This window comes from Mytilus californianus, unplaced genomic scaffold (genome assembly GCF_021869535.1).
Source record: "Mytilus californianus isolate M0D057914Y unplaced genomic scaffold, xbMytCali1.0.p SCAF_14, whole genome shotgun sequence".
Taxonomy (NCBI): Eukaryota; Metazoa; Mollusca; class Bivalvia; order Mytilida; family Mytilidae; genus Mytilus; species Mytilus californianus.
Window position 1 is genome coordinate 15,180,051 of NW_026262626.1, and position 12,565 is coordinate 15,192,615.

Genomic DNA, 12,565 nt, shown 5'->3' on the forward strand with positions numbered 1-12,565 from the left:
AAGGTACTTAAATCAATCCAAATATTCTACAGGAAAACTTTGGTTTAAAGAATATCTTATTTTCACTGAGAAGTTTTGTGAATACCTGAACATACAAGAGCCACTACCGGAAGCCTTCTCGACCAAACATATAAACGTATTGCCTAATATGCAATTCATATGAGAATTATTGCCGAATACATCTAAGATATTCTATTCCTGGGTATAACATCCTTAGTATTTCGAAAATTTCAAAGTTTATAATAGGACAGTCACTTAAAAAAAAAAAAAAGAGAAATAGCTAGAGGTCGGAATACCTTAAGTCATGATGACCATGCTTGAAAGTCACACGTCAAGCTCTTACTGCCATGTCCTGGATTTAGAAAACAAATGCGAAAATTCACATTCGCGAGTGAAAAATTAATATTTATGCATGTACGTGGTTTTTCTTGCGCAAGAAATAGTAAATGGAAGGCATACGCACTGATACTCTGGATAAGAATACGCATTTGCTTCATCACATATATTTTTCTAGACTTAAATCTAATGTTGAATAGTTGAATTCGAATATCAAACTACCTACCTCAAGTGTTTTGACTCCGGATTCATTGCCATTTAATCCGGAATTTGTGTGAACGCAAACTGATGGTGTGTCGTGTGAACAGGGTGATATACAATGTTAATGAACCAAGACGTGTGTAGAATAGCTGGTCAATACAATGAATACACATTTCAAAATTGTAGCATATTGTAAAGATTTAGATGCTATAAAGTTGAAAAATAAAAAACAAAAAAAAGAATTTAAATTAACATACATTCCTGTTAATGAATCTTTCCGAATATTTAAAATATAAAATCAATAAACACAAACGTCAAATATTTACTGATGGACATTTTATTTATCAAATCAATCTCTTTTTGACAGTTTAACTTTCCATTATATGAATATATAGAGAATATTATATGGATTTTTCAATATCACACCTGTATCAACCCGAGACACCAATATAATCCCAAGAGCTCTGATAAGTATATAATAAATTGCTATACAAAATATAAGCAGAAACTTACAAAACCATACTAAATCAGAATAAAATAATTAACGTAGTAATTAATATTTTTATGATTTGTAAAAATATTAATTACGTTTTTTGTGAGATTCAAGGATTTAAAATCCTTATGATTTGAAACCATACGAGTATTTTTTCATGCTTTCAGACATTTTCCCAGGCTATGATTGATATACAAAATATCACGTGGTAAACGTCAGACATAATCAGTTTATTCTGGGACATTATATATTAATAAACTATTTCCAGATTTATTGTCACAATGCACAATACCACGATGTACGAAATACTAGACACACAACGCGTACAGGAACCGTCTCAAAACATAAATTACATGATTGCGTTATCATTATACTTGATATCTAATAAACATTCGCATTATTCAAAACACATATGTTTTGTCAAAAGGCAAATAAGTTCAAATATATAAATGATTTTTTTACTGCAATCTAGTCTTTTTTTTTTACTCTCCCGTCTTCAAATGAACTTTGATTGTTGAAATATACAATGTGACCTATTCATAGAGGGACCGTATCAAAAACACAGATAACTACCCGTTTTAATGATCGAAAATTTTCTAGAGGTTCCGACAATCTTGTTTCCGACGATATCCGAATGGCCCATAGAAGTTACCAAAACTCACCACTATATAGGCGTGAACTCCTCAGGGAGTTCACGCAAAAATACTTGCAGTTAATACAAGTTAATACAAGTTAATACAAGTTGTATATTATACGTCATGTTTTGTCACTAAATGATTCTGACAGTATGAGATAAACATGATAAATAACACTTTGCTTACAAAAGTAAATAAATTTTAGAAAAACCTTCTTTATGTACAAAACATGTATTCCTCGTGGACCTTTGCCTCGTGAACCATAGGTTCACTCGGACCGTACGGATTGTATATACTTTAAATTAGTTTCCTCTTAATATCTTTAATTTCACAACCATTAGAAAATAACAATCATATACAATCCAGTACAGTAAAAAAAACAGTTTGACAAAACAACCACACGTCCAAGTGAGCTGTCATCAAATACTGCCCAAAACATTTTTCAACTTTGAAGAATAAAATAAGACTGACAGATGAAAAATTAAATCATCTGAAACGCTCATCAGTTTTCAGAGAAAAAAAAAACATCTTTTGAAAAGAAGAAAACCCTGGGGGAAAATATTTAATGATTTCACATTAGATGAATTTTGGTTGATTTATTGAATAGCTTGATTTGGTAACCCCAATTCGTGACTCAACTACACTTTCTTATATTCATCAGAAAAGTATGAAGGACAGTTGTCATACTTATGGAAAATGTTTGATCGATAAAAACCATGCTGTAAAATACCAAAAATAAGTTAAGGGCAAATGAAACTATACTTTCACAATATGTTTTTATACATTTTTGTTAGAATTTAGTAAATATAAAAATAAAGAGAAGAGTGGTGATTGGATATGAGACACCTATCTGCCAGAGTTCAAATGACGAAGATATAATATAAGCAATTATAAGTCATCATATGGCCTTCAAAAGTTATAAAAACCCATAACGTAGTAAGCTATAAAAGACCCCGACATGAAAATGATTACCAATTCAAACGAGAAAACTAAATTAAATAACAATATGATTTACGAAAAACGAATATGATAGAAATGAACCAACAAAAACCACTGAGTTACAGGCGCTTGACTTAAGACAGGCATATAAGGAAGTGGCGAGGTTAACATGTGTGTGAGCGCTCAACCTGCCTCCTAACATGTATCAGTCGTGTAACAGCACAAGTAAGAACAAACTATAAATAAAAACTGCAGTTTTCTCCATGACAAAACAAAATGAAGGCATAGAAAAGGACAAAGGTCATACTAGCTGAATTAAGGAAGTCGTTAGAGACTGAGGACAGTCGGAGGAATATTTATTTGTGAGACATTTAAATTGAGAGACAAAATATCTTTATATATCTACAGGTTTTGTTATTATATTTTTCAGTACAAATAATGTTAATTAATTAAAGTGGTTTTATCAAATTTTAATCTGAATGTGTGATTCATAATGACACTTAGCTTTAAATTTTGATCATGAACGAACAACACTGTGGCTACCAATTAAACTTTTAAATATTCTATAAATTGTTTGAAACCAATTTACATGAGTAACGTATAGAATTACTATTTAAAAATCAACTCAAACATTTGAATTTGTGTGTATATTTCAATAGACCAAATTAGTAAATAAGTTAATTATCAATAAAATAAAAATGTTCAATCGATATCATGTATATTATTACAATATAAAAGAAGGAATGATACATCTGTGATTTTTATATTTATGATCAACCTTAGTTCAAACTTTTTAAAAATATGTTGAGCTTGTCCTTCATATTGAATCGGAAATAAAAGATGCCACAGATACAAACAGGTCTCTTTCATATCTTGAATGCCACACACATAAATTTTCAGTTGAAATTACTTTTACCACAAAATTGACGACTACAATCTCCCGTAGTTTTTTTTTTTTTTTTTCAATATGCCGTACCAATTTCAGCATCATCTGCATATTCAGTGTTTTTCTACAAATAACTACTATATTCTGCTTACCCTTCCGGTGCACCTGATATAATCCCGGTTTTAGTAAGTTTCGTATTGCTCAGTCTTAAGTTATCTATGTAGTGTTTTATTGACTTTTGTATGTCTTTTCGTTCTTTTTCATGTGTTGCCGTTTTTTTTGTTTTTTTTTTTGTCTCTCGACGGCTTATGCATTCTGATTGTCACTTTAGTATCTTCCACTTCGTTTTTTTCCCGATCTTGTTTAATAAAAAAAGCCTTATTAACAGGTTTTCTATATATTTGCTTTTACTGTTTTAGAAATTGAATTGTAATTCTTTTCGGCTTTCGGTTTTGGTTCCATTTGATCATTCTTATATATTTCTCAACTACGTAGGACGATCGGAACAGATTTATAAAGATGCATAGAGACTAATAAAGCTTGATGAATATCAAAATTTAAACATGCGACACTCTCTGATATGGACCAGTTAAGTCTATTTAGACCTCCAGTAAATATAATTTGAATTTGAAATCACAAATTCAAATAAAACGGTATCAAGGATGAAAATCCAAACCTTATTAAAAAATGAAAAGCTGATAATTCACGAAGGAAAAAACGTATACCAGGATCCGGGCCAGTAATCGACCACATTTTGTGTATTCCCCTCGTGCATAACCGGGATGAGGCAAGTACCAATTTCTAAGTCATCGTTTTGTCCTCTGGTGAAGTTGAAACAATTTACAAAAATTAAAGCAAACACGAGTAAACGCAACAGCGAAACTGGGCTCCCAAATGTTATTGGTAAATAACGTCCTTCAGTTGTACATAAGACATTATTCTCGCAGCTATCAGAATTTACAATTTTGAATTTTGTCTTGCATATTTGCATAATGGATTCAGAAATTAAGTGCAAAAACGCAAAACTGCCGAAATGGCTTCATTTTAAGATCTTGTCACAAATCTTTGGCTTTCATCTTTTCCTATTAAAGTTAAATCGAGAAAAGCGCGTCAGATAAGGGACCCGACCACTTTTTTTTATTCTTGGATCCGAAACTGTACTGTAACTTACTAATAACCATAAAAGTGACAACATTGTAGTTTTTAACCTTTCGTGCTCTTAAGTGTAAACAAAAAAAAATCGAAAGATAATCAGATATTTCAAGAAACTGGGTAGCGGAAACGCTGAATTAACTCAGTTATTTTCCCTTTTACCAGTAGTACCGCAAAGTGATCTGGACTACTATGAGGTCTGAATTGGGTTTACAGAATAGAGAATAATGGCCCAAAAAAGTAATAGAGAAAAAAGAGAAAAAAATATAAAGAATAAAGAATAACGAGGTGCAAAAATAAAAAGAATAACTGTGGAAAATAAAAGAATTAGGTAATAAAATAGTAATTACTGAATTGAACCATGTACAGAATAAGAAATCATCTAATTACAGAAAATTAAAATGCTTGTAGTAAAATGGTTTTCATGAGAATTTTACAGAATAAGCGTTATTTTTAAAGATAACGAAAAATGTCATAAAAATTAAACGAATAGATAAAGGACTGTCCAACCGGACCTTCTCATGTCTGTTCTAAACCTTGAAACATAAAGCATATCTATCATTAGAATACATACCGTTTAGAACTTGCCATAATCACACTTATATTGAACATAACATGTTTAATTTTCTAAAGTGGAAAAATTGATCTTCAAGTTTAAACGTGTATTTACCTGTATACTTGTTCTAAATTTAGTAGCTATGGTTTAAATATAAACAATATAATTAACTAAAAAGATAATTGTCTTTTAACTTGTTGAATTAATTTACACTCTTATGTATTGGCTATGAGAACAAAGAAAGTTTATTGTCTCACCGAGACACTAACTTTACCCCGACGCGATGTGGAGGGAAATAGTTGATGTCGAGGGGGAAATAAACTTGCTATTGTCCTTAAAAACTGGTATATAATTCAAGACAATGTATGGTTATTCTCTTTATACTGCAACTCTTACAACAGTTCAAAATGAAATATTTTGGGTAAACCATTATTTTTGAATTTGAAGCGGACGACGTAATATTCTGCGTCAATATTTTTTTCGGACAATTTCGTAAAAATAGTCGTCTATAATGTTACAAGTAGAAAATACATACTGAGGTATAATATATAATGTTAAATGTCTTAACTATAGATGGAAAAGTAATGCGACGGTAATTTACCGATATTTAAATCTCGTTAAAAACATAAATAAATCAAGGTCGGAAACAACTCGTATACTCAGTTAAAGAATGGCTAATGTTGCTTGGTACAAGAAAAGTCTTCTTTTACATAGCATAAAAAAGTAAACTTTTTTCCAGTCATGCTTAAATAAACTTTTGAAATGAAGAGAAAACATAAAAAACGGGATTAAGGAAATTAGCAGCCCGTGACACCCCTCCCCTTTCATCATTATCGGAAGTTGATAACCTTCAAAAGCTAGTTAGCTTAACATGAGAATGTAAGCTTGTCATAGATTATTATAGAGTCAATAATTTTGCCTTTAAACTTAATAATTGATTGATTGGTGTAGGAAACTGACAATCCTAGTCAATTCAGATTGGAGTCGATTTGACCTGCCAAGTACGGGAATCAAACTCACAACATCAGTGTTGACTGGCTAGTTATATGACTACTTAGTCCACTTGGCCACTGAGGCCCCCTTAAACGTAATTCCAAAAAGAGTAGTACATAATAAAGTTACGGGGAATGATAAACGTGATTAAGTTTTGTTCCTTGTTTGTAAGGGGAAGACTATTTGTTTTGGTTTTTTTTCGGAAGGAGGGGTGGGGTGGGGGGGGGGGGGGGGGGAGCAGGAGTAATATTCTTCTCCACAAATGCAGAAATTTTAGTTTTGTGCAAATCTGAAAACTAGAAAAGCGTACGCCCTCCTTTTGATCAAAAAAAAAATAATCTCATGTTTCCCACGATTTAAATTATTGTTAATATAAACTCGTAAATATTTTCCCATCGACGCTTTAGAAAATCGTATAAGTTTATGTATTATTTGTATTCTTTTTGCATGTTGTTGTCTGTATCTTAGATTTTATTGGATTTTGGAGATAAAAGTAGAGTATTGTTACAGTATTGATAATTTTATTGTATCGTAACAGCATGAATAAGAACAGAGAACAGTGGGAAATCTGTTGTCAAAATACTACCTCCCCCTGTAAACACTAAAGAATAATGATCTTTTCAATGTTTGTCCCGTTTTAGCAAGGACGCTATCAATTATGAATTTACGAGAAAAAAGTTTTGGTAAATAGTGAAAATAAATATGTTACAAAATAATAACAAAATTTATATTTAATGTTATCATTTCCCTCCTTAAAGAGTAAACGACGAGTACAGAAAGCTATAGGACCTTGGTTTAAATTGGTTTAAAATGTTGCTATGCGAATAAATTCCTGGAGTACTATCTTCTATTTATTGTTCATGAAACTAGCCAATTATCCGTATATATATGCAGTTAGATCAGAGAAGTGCAGGAAAAAAATTCCAAAGGAATCGATTGATAACGAAAAAAATATTATCTCTTCCCGTAATCCTAAATAGAGCAACTGCATTAAAAGATTATTTGGTTTGTCATCTTTTGTGCCAAAAATGAAACCTGTTTTGCTTGGACACCTTAACACTTCATGTTGATATATAACAAAGATTACATATTACTAAATGCGCGGCATTGTTTTTAATTATTTGTTTAAGCTTTAGCCTCAGAATGCACACATTTGAGTCACCATCTTAAAGAAATGAAAGATTTAAAATAAAAACTGTGAAATCTGATACTAATTCTAATCTGTCATATTGTATTGTATTGTAACAGCATGAATAAGAACAGAGAACCAGTGGGAAATCTATTGTCAAAATATTTAAATCGCTTAATCGTCTAATGAGTATAGCGGAGTCAGGGATCTATGTATTTTGATTAGGTTGAAACACTGTAATCTATATACTATAACAGTTATTCAAACATCGAAAGTAATTTCATTTTTATTCATTAATTGCTCCCTGTATTTACATGTGCACTTAACTTTTCTTAACTTTAACTAAAACTTATATGTAAATACATTGTATTTGCTCCTTTAAAGATCTAAAACTTTTCACGTACCTATTTAGAAAATTCATTTTTCGACAATGATGCCCAGACATCCAAACGAATACAATGAATTTTGATGTATAATTGTCTTCTTGCACATTCAGGACGAATGCATGTAAAAGCAAAAGTAGGTAAATAGATTTTACAACTAGTCTTAGGGACACCTTAGCGAGGGAACATATCGCAAAATTACATGATACTGAATAGAGTTTGGAGTATCATACACATATTTAGAAAAATCATTTCTCATTAGTGGTGCTCGAAGCCGAATCATAGATTAAAACTCAATTTTCGAGATCGTTGCTATTCTGTCAAAAAATTGGGTTTAAGTGAACGTCAGGAGATGTGGTATGATTGCCAATGCGACAACTATCCACCAAAGTTGAAATGAGGTGGACGTAAGCAATAATAGGCCTTCGACATTGAGAAAAACCCATATTGTATAGTCGGCTTTAAAAAGCCCCGACATGAAAAATATGAAATAATTCAATTAATAAAACTAACAGCCTAATTTATAACAATTTACGAAAACCAAATATGACAGAAATGAACCAATGATAATCACTAAACTACAGGCTACTGACTAGAGACAGGCACTTACAGAATGTAGCGGGGTTAAACATGTCTGAAGGCCCCAACCCTAACCTAACCTGTGAGTCTGTTTTTCTTCCATTTGTGTTTGTGTGTTGCACGTATGGTATCTTGAATACTTGCTATCACCACAGTCCTTCGTTTAATGTGCTTTAAAGACATGCTTACATTCATTACTGACTGAAAAGGAAGGATAAGCTATTATCAGAGTCTGGATAGGGAGATCTGTCGTTTTCATTATTCTTTAATTTTTTTTTTACCATTTTCTCTGTTCCTTATTAATTTTGCCCATTATTTTCTATTCCTTATTTGTTTTCTCTTCCTATTTTTCTCTGTATTTTTTGGGGTTTTACTATTTTGTTCTATTCTTTCTGTAAACCCCATGCAGACCCTCTATTATGATAGACACTGCAATATTCTTTTTGCATGTTCAAAGTAAGAACCACTGGAAGGTAAGCAACCATCAATCAATCAATCAAGGTAACTCTTTCGTAATACGTAAATTTCAAGTAATAGATTAATGTCATGTTGCAGCTAAATTGAATATCAATCTATATGAGGGTCTGCATGGGGCGTATTCTATCTCTGTATTCTTTAAATTTTAAGGATATTTTTCTTTATCTTTAAAAATAACGCTTATTCTGTAAATTTTCATGCAAATGACTTCACTTTTAATCTGTAATTAGATGATTTTTGTTATTCTGTACATCGTTAATTTCTGTAATCAGTGTTTTATTACTTAATTCTTTTATTTTCCACTGTTATATTTTATACTTTGACATTTAAACATAGTGTACATGGAAGCCCCTATCCTGTGCTTCATAACTAAAAACAGTGTTGGAAATTGTGTAAAGGTACGGTATAGCTTAATCGAGATCCGTGTGAAAGATATATACCGATTATCAGGTTGTCTGCATATTTATATAATTGTAATCTATCAGCTGCGAGTCATAATATGAAGCGAACGAGTTCAAAAATTCTTCATATTGTGTGGAGCGGCTGGTATTTTACAATATAAATGTGATGAATCCTGATAATCTATTTATCGGATTGTATTTGTGTATTTTGCATGATAGATACAAGTGTTTTTCTTTGTTTCACCATCAAACCGGAAGATGACTTAATAAGTTCGGGTCAAACTTATCAACGACGTTTCATTCATAATGACGTCGGTGGAATGTCCGGTCAAAGTTATTCATCGTCTTTATCCACTTTTAGACACCAACTGCATGTGCAGGAATTCACGGAAAATATATTGTGTAGTCCTAGCGCGCGAAAAAAAGCATGATACGCATGCACTGTGTCTTCATGTACACGTAGCTATACATGTAGTTTACCTTCAACTGTACTTTATTTCTTTAAGTAAGATAAAAGACTCTAACAGTTTATTCTGTAAAATATTAAACAGAATGGACTGTAATTGGTTTTATATCCTTTACATACATTGTCATTATTTATTTATAATTAGGAAAAAAAAAACATATTTCAGATGTTACAGTCATTAGATCAAGTTAAAAGTGAAAATATTGAATTATATGATTAAGCTTTATTATATCATGGTCCGTTGTAAAATATATAAATTTTTTGCCCATAGTGCCAAGATAATTATTCTAGTCACTATTCCTCTAATTTACCATGGCAGACAGTATAAATTATAATACATCTTGTCAAAGTTCAAATTATTATTTTCATAAAATTATGGATTGGAAAAATTTAAACATTACATTGAATACTTGTCACATAAAATTGTTACATAAAGAATCTTACAAGTAGCGTATTTTGTGAGTGCATCAGTTGAAATTCAAAGTGCATGTAGCCAATTAAATGCAGACGTATTTTTTCTCTGATAAGAAACTTCGATTAATTAAAACCCTTCAGATAAGTATTTAACCTTCAAGGTCAGATTGATGCAAATTAGTTATTTGTGATAACACATTAAACAATGAATCTAGACTAACAAAATTTAAAACAAGTTTCTTTCTTTAAAAAAAGAAAAGCAACACGTGAACCCGAGACCGCTGACTGGTCACCAAAAATGTTGCTGATTTTTTTTGCTTTTGATTTGAAAAAACTTACTGTGAATAGAATAATGATGATGTTAAAACACCTTTTTGAAAATATGTAATTGTGTGTTGATTCTTGCAAAAGTCTATTGAAAGCAATGTTTGGTTTTAGTTGTGAATTGAAAAGTATAAATATACACGGGTTGTTGTCTCTTTGACACATTCCCCATTTCCATTCTCAATCTTAGCTACTATTTGAATTAACATTTTAAGGCTTTACTATTATATTTATTACATGGGAGTGTACATCATTTTTTCCTAATCTTATCCCAGTTTCTGCAAAACAAATATCGCAATATAAATTTAAGCACTCAGTTTGCTTTATAATCTAGATGTATTTATGCATCTTTTATATCTTCATATTTTGTTTCCTGGATGCCTTCAATGATTCTTATACTCGTTTTACAAATTTTAAGGATTTCCTGAAGGTACTTAAATCAATCAAAATATTCTACAGGAAAACTTGGTTTTTAAGAATATCTTATTTTCACTGAGAAGTTTTGTGAATACCTGAACGTACAAGATCCACTCCTCGAAGCCTTCTCGACTAATCATATAAACGTAGTACCTAGTATGCAAATCATATGTGAATTATTGCCGAATAAATCTAAGTTATCTATTCCTGGGTAGAACATCCTTAGTATTTTGAAAATTTCAAAGTTTATAATAGGACAGTCACTAAAAACGAAAAAAGAAAAGAAAAATAGCTAGAGGTCAGATTACCTTAAATAATGATGACCATGCTTGAAAGTCACACGTCTAGCTCTTACTGCCATGTCCTGGATTCAGAAAACAAAAATACGAAAATTCACATTCGGGAGTGAAAAATTAATATTTATGCATGCACGTGGTTTTCTTGCGCAAGAACTAATAAATGGAAAGCATACGCACTGATACTCTGGATAAGAATACGCATTTGCGTCATCACATATATTAATCTTGACTCAAATCTAATGTTTAATAGTTGAATTCGGATATCAAACTACTTACCTCAAGTGTTTTGACTCCGGACTCATTGCCATTTATTCCGGAATTTGTGTGACCGCAAATGGTGGTGTGTCGTGTGAACAGAGTGATATAAAATGTAAATGAACTAAGACGTGTGTAGTATAGCTGGTCAATACAATGAATACACTTTTCAAAATCGTACCATATTGCAAAGATTTAGATGCTATCAAGTTGAACTAGTAAAAACAAAAACAAAAAGAATTTAAATTAACATACATTCCTGTTTATGAATCTTTCCGAATTTTCAAATATAATATCAATAAACTAAAACGTCAAATATTTACTGATGGACATTTTATTTATCAAATCAATCTCTTCTGAAAGTCTAACTCTCCATTATATGAATATATAGAGAATATCATATGGCTTTTTCAATATCACAACCTGTATCAACCCGAGACTCCAATATAATCCCAAGAGCTCTGCTAAGTACATAATAAATTGCTATACAAAATATAAGCAGAGACTTATAAAACAATACTAAAACAGTACAAAATAATTAACGTAGTAATTAATTTTTTTATGATTTGTAAAATATTAATTACGTTTTTTGTGAGATGCAAGGATTTAAAATCCTTGTGAATTGAAACCATGCAAGTATTTTTTCATCCACTATCGTTTGAAATCTAGATCAAATATGTACGCATCCCTGCTCATTGGTGCTCATATGTTGTATATAATTTTTATAAATGTATTCACTGTTTGAAACTGAGGGACATAATACATCTATAACATTTTTTATTATATTTTATCTGGTACTATTATACTTATAAATCATGTCCCAGATTCTATTAAGGATTAATTTAATCCCAATTTAAACTTTATAATTTTATAAATATTCTCTTTGTCTGGTATTATCTATTAGCGAAATTAAACATTCTTGACAGAAAAATCCTTTTATTTAATTAACATGATTAACTATCAGCTTTCCGAACACTGTGTTTCCGACCTAAGTTAGATATTTATAACAGAAATATCGTTTTATAAAATTTTCTTCATGCTTTCAGACATTTTCCCAGGCCATGATTGAATTACAAAATATCACGTGGTAAACGTCAGAAATAATCAGTTTATTCTGGGACATTATATTTTTATAAACTATTCCCAGGTTTATTGTCACAATGCACAATACCACGTTGTATTTAATACTACACACACAACGCGTACAGGGACCGTCTCAAAACATGAATT

General features: G+C 31.0%; 1 long non-coding RNA gene across 2 annotated transcripts in view; it reads right to left on the reverse strand.

Annotated features, from left to right (window-relative positions):
- Window positions 1-12,565, reverse strand: part of LOC127724269 (uncharacterized) — a 41,841-nt gene that overhangs the window by 25,568 nt on the left and 3,708 nt on the right. Inside the window, exon 1 of one of the 2 annotated variants that reach the window (XR_007992422.1) lies at window positions 5,217-5,279. The exons of the other annotated variant lie outside the window; for it this stretch is intronic. This is a non-coding gene — a long non-coding RNA (uncharacterized LOC127724269). Of the gene's footprint in view, window positions 1-5,216; window positions 5,280-12,565 lie in introns of those variants that run through there. 2 annotated transcript variants of the gene reach the window in all.